The sequence below is a fragment of the Mesoplodon mirus genome (genome assembly GCF_964341445.2).
Source record: "Mesoplodon mirus genome assembly, chromosome: X".
Taxonomy (NCBI): domain Eukaryota; kingdom Metazoa; phylum Chordata; class Mammalia; order Artiodactyla; family Ziphiidae; genus Mesoplodon; species Mesoplodon mirus.
The window spans coordinates 138320140-138325193 of record NC_138981.1 but is presented as its reverse complement, the minus strand read 5'-3'; the positions used below and the strand labels follow the sequence as shown (position 1 = coordinate 138325193).

Genomic DNA, 5054 nt, shown 5'->3' with positions numbered 1-5054 from the left:
AGGTCACGAAGTTCCTGTAAACCTTCAATAAGACAAATTTTATTTTCTATTCTATAACGTTTTATGTCTATATGAATGAAAGTGTTATGGCTTTAAAGGTTAAGCCTGGGAGGCAGAGCCTTGAGAAAAGACTATTGTATATTTCAGGCTATAGGCAATGTTCTTTTACTGATTGAAGAGACAAAGGTTCAGAGCCAGCATGACTAAGCACAGAGATTAGAGCTAAAGGAATAGATCGAATATGGAGTTAGGTTTGTTCTTCTCTGTTACAGATTCATGGGCGTTTGGTTTTCTACTATTCCTTGGACTGTTAATGTACATGATACATTATCTTTCTTTTGCATATATGCAATATTTAATAATAACATTCTAAATAGCAAAAACAATTTTTAAAAATATGACGAAAAAGATCAGTTTAAACCACTGAAGACCTACTGAAGTGATCAGAACTTAAGGGGCCAACGTGCAGGAGAAAGGAGAACCATGGAAAGGTACACTGGTGTTTTGCAGCTTCTTCTCCTCTGGGGACATTTGCCAATTCTAGGGCAGTGAAGGAGGCTGAGAATCCAGGCTTCATCCAGGTAGATGGATATATCTGGGGACCAAAAAACCAGCACAGCTTTCAGTGGTCTCACAGGCCTGGAGACACAAAATTGGAGACTTAAGGAGCCAAGATTGCAATGACAAAGGAGAGGTAGAGGACTGAGTCAGAAGCTAAGGAGCTAAGCAGAAAGCCTTTCTAAGACAGAGAAGAGTTTTGTTTCATGTTAAGGAAAAGAAATAAAAGGTATTCATTATTAGAAAAGAAGTCAAACTGCTGTTATCTGAAGACAACATTTTCTAAGTAGAAAAATCTCATAGACTCTACCAAGAAAAAGCTGCTAGAAGTAATAAGTGAGTTTAGCAAGGTTGCAGGATACAGGAGGGAGGAACTTCAAAAAAAGGGTATGAGAAAGTTTTATCAAACTGTACACTTTAAATATGTGCATTTTAATTATACCTGAGTAAAGTCATTTAAATAAAGATTAAGTGAAAAAGGAGATGACTGACAGATAGGTAGAGACAGAGAAAGGCAATGCCTGAAGGCCCTGAAGAGGTTGGAAAATGACCACAGCGGGGAGTCTGTAATCAGAGTGGGATGCTTGAATCACTGATTATCAAGGTGGGGGCAGTTATAGGAGATAACAAAGCCTGGAAAGTGGCAGCAGAAGTGTATGGCTGAGGTAGAGGTCACTTCTGTGCCCACTACATACTCCGTTATTTTTGCCTGAGCACAACCTCCCTCACTCTTTGCCTGGCCAGCTCCTACTCATCCTTCAGGTCTCAGTATCCACGTCCCTTCACCAAGGGCACCTCAACTGGCACTCCTGCCTCCATCTAACTTAAGTTCCTCTCTAACATACTCTTGTAGCAGTCTTGTAGTACTTGCCTTTCTCAAGCACTTAACATAATGATTACATATGTATTTCTGCAATTCCTCCCACAATTCAAAGCTCCATGACGGCAGGAAGCATGAGTGGTTTCGCTATCCATGGTATCTCTAGCACCTGGGGCAACGCATGGCAGAACACAGCTATATACATATTTATTGAATACATATTTATTAAATATGTAACAGGATGTTAAATGGAATGTTGCCTGTCTCCTCAGGGATTTAGCCCAAACCTGAGGACAAGAGGTGCTAAGTCCCTGCACGGTCTCCGTTCTCAACAGAAATACATCAAAATGCTTGTTATATAAATCAGCCTCAGATGACCTCTGTGTATTGGCCCCTCGCTTTTCTATTTCTATTTCTCAGGCTGAGATTCATTAGCTCAAAATCCCACTGGTGCCAAACTCCAGTTTTTACACATTAAATTATTTTTAAAATAGCCCAAACTAGCAGATTATTAGTCAGTTAGGGCCTGCCTGCCTTGCAATTCCCAGGACACCTTACCCCACATCCACTGGCCATTGATAAGATGCCAAGCCACTGGTGCCCTTCAGAATTCTCTGACCTAGAGACTCCCTGCCATGCTGCTGAGTGCCATCACCAAGACATTTAAGCCTCCTCTCTGATTCCTCTCCCTTAACAGTTACCTTACCCTCCTCTCCTTCTGGGTGGTGTTTCCTTAGCCCACCCATAAGCCTCTGGATGGTCTCATGCTACGGAGCACATGCAACCTAATAAAGCTTGTTGCATGTGATCAGCTCCCAAATCCCTCAAACAAACCCTCTACAGTGCTGAATTTACTAAAATATGGCAAAGCCACTTCAGCAAGCACCATCCCATCAATGCTATTTAAGAGAAGATACAATCTTTGGAAGGTAATTTTTAAAAGAAATTTTTAGGAGGAAAGATTGTTTTGGCTTTTCTCCTGCCTTCACCATGAAAGAAGAGAAGGAGGAGTACTCTCTATCCTCAAATGAAATGTGTCCATTCAGGTCCTGCAGGAAGCCAATATGGAGTTAGAAAGTGCAAAAGATTTATTGAGAAAGATAAAGGGGGGTAGGCAGGAAGAGCCTTCAGACCACAGTGAATGTACGACACCTGTGGAAGGAGAGGGAGATGGAAGAAGGGCTGGAAGGGAGCGCCTTAGACGATGGTGCAGCTTTGAGAAAGTCTTGGCCAGCCGGCTGGGAGCTCTGGTGCAAAGACGGCCCATTGAGGAGTCCCACATTGAGCAGAAATAATTCTAGTAGCCCTGCTCTGCTAAGTCATAGACTGGGTGCTGCCTGGGAATAGCATGACCTCTGTGTAAATGCTGCAGTGGATCCTGAAAACATTGCATCTGGATGCTGTCAGCTGACTGCACTCCTCTCTTAAAGTGACATCTAAGTGGTGAACTTCCATAGCTGCCCCAGTCTGCCCCTTGTGCCACACAGATCCACTATTCCATATACATATGTTCAGGGAGCAGTTTCTCTGTGGTTCCCACGTGCCTTTCTTGAGTGTCCACTTAGAAGAGAGAAATTGGTGGGACAAAGTACAACGCCATTGATGCAGTTGGTCTTGCAGCTGCGACAGCTACTCATTACCTCCCTCCTCCACTGCCTCTGCAGTCTTGGTCACTTTCCCTCAGCCCTGAGGTTTGAGTCCCTGGTATCCATACCCTTCTCAGGGCAGAATTGCTGCACTTGGCCATTCACAGGCACAAATGGGCAAATGAGTACCAAGAGTCACCTAAGCACATCCTCTGTGTTCCGCACATATCCCTGCCTGCCCCAGCTGTAAGAGCAGTTCTACCTCTTCCTTGATAAGTGTTGGTTACCCCTGCTGAAATGGCGACTCTTCCTGCCTGCTGGTCTCTGGACACAGGGGACAAAAAAATGCCGGGCAGCAGTCATCTCTATAGGTACCACAGGACTCTGGCTGTGTCTCCTGGTGAGAGTGCAGTCTTTAGGGACCAGAATATCCTCCCCTGCAAAGTCCAGAGCTAAGGAGATGTGACACACAGTGTCCACCTGAGTAGGTCACTAGGGAAGATGGAAAGTGGGGCCACTCTGGCTTCCACCCCTTGGCTCCCCGTCCCACGTATTCTTCCTACTGGGGACACAGTGCCACATGGAGGTCTCAGATACAGTGCATATATTGCATTCTGGAGGATGGCACCCCATCACTGCAGAAGATCGCCTCTAAGCATGTGCTTTAGCTGCACCTTCAGCAGCACATCGTGGCATGCTACAAAGGTAGCAGCTTCTGGGTGATGCAATGTGTGATACCAGAGGATCCCACGCTCATGCGCCCACTCAGACACATCCTTCAGTCTGAAGTATATCCCCTGACAGTATACCATCTTGTATGGGATGCCAGGCCTGCATTTTTGGTCCCAGCGGCAACAGGGCTGACCAGCAGCGCCCACCCTCCAGCTCTCTGAGCCTCCGCTCTGTTCTCCACTCACTGAGCTGCCCGTTCTGCCACCACAATGAAACAGGCCCTCTCCTTTGCCAAGGACTTCCTGGCCAGAGGCATTGCCGCCACCATCTCCAAGATGGCTGTGGCCCCGATGGAGTGGGTAAAACTGCTGTGAAGGTGCAGTACACCAGCAAGCAGATCACAGCCGACAAGCAGTACAAGGGCATCGTGGACTGCATCGTGCGCATCCCCAAGGAGCGGGGTGTGCTGTCCTTCTGGACGGACAACCTGGGTCATACACTACTTCCCACTCAAGTCCTCAACTCCACTTTCAAGGATAAGTACAAGCAGATCTTCCTGGGGGCCTTGGACAAGCACACGCAGTTCTGGAAGTATTTTGCTGGCAATCTGGCCTCTGGTGGGGTGGCCAGAGCCACCTCCCTCTTGCTTCGTCTACCCCCTGGATTTCACCAGAACCCACCTGGCGGCTGACTTCGGGAAATCTGACATCGAGTTCAAAGGATTAGGAGACTAGTGAAGATCACCAGGTCTGATGGCATCCGGGGTCTATGCCAGGGCTTCAGCATCTCCGTGCAGAGCATCATCATCTACCAGGCCACCTGCTTCGGCATGTACAGCAGCGCCAAAGTCATGCTCCTTGACTCCAAGAACATGAGAGCGGTGGCCAGCATGGTCTCCTACCCCTTCAATGCCAAGTGGTGGCGGATGATGATGCAGTCAGGGCACAAAGGAGCCAACATCATGTACAGGGGGACCCTTAACTGCTAGCAGATCTTCAAAGACGAAAGGGGCAAAGCCTTCTTCAAGGGCACCTGTCCAACGTCCTCTGCCTCATGGGTGGTGCCTTCATGCTGATCCTGTACGATGACCTGAAGGAGGTCATCTAGGCCCCACCCCTCTGGACACACAGACCAAGAGAACCACATAGAATACTTAACTTTTATGGACAATTGACCTTCGAGAAATTTCACCATGTTTGTGATCACGACCATTGGCACACTGTGTCCATGTATTGATTAGGGAGGGAGTGGAATCATGATGTCTTCATGGGTCCACAGGTGAGGCAGCTCCTACCAGACCTAGACTTCAGGTGGTCATAGGACCAACTTCTATTTAAGTATTTATTTTAAAAAATCATGTCTCCCATTTGTACTTGAGCATTATTATCTTTGGCACAGCCAAATATTTGCAGTTATGT

General features: G+C 46.8%; 1 pseudogene across 1 annotated transcript; it reads left to right on the top strand.

Annotated features, from left to right (window-relative positions):
- The first annotated feature begins 3905 nt into the window (after nt 1-3905).
- Nucleotides 3906-4792, top strand: LOC309796326 (ADP/ATP translocase 3-like; annotated as a pseudogene). The gene has a single exon. The product of its transcript is annotated as an ADP/ATP translocase 3-like (transcript).
- The last annotated feature ends 262 nt before the right edge of the window (nt 4793-5054 follow it).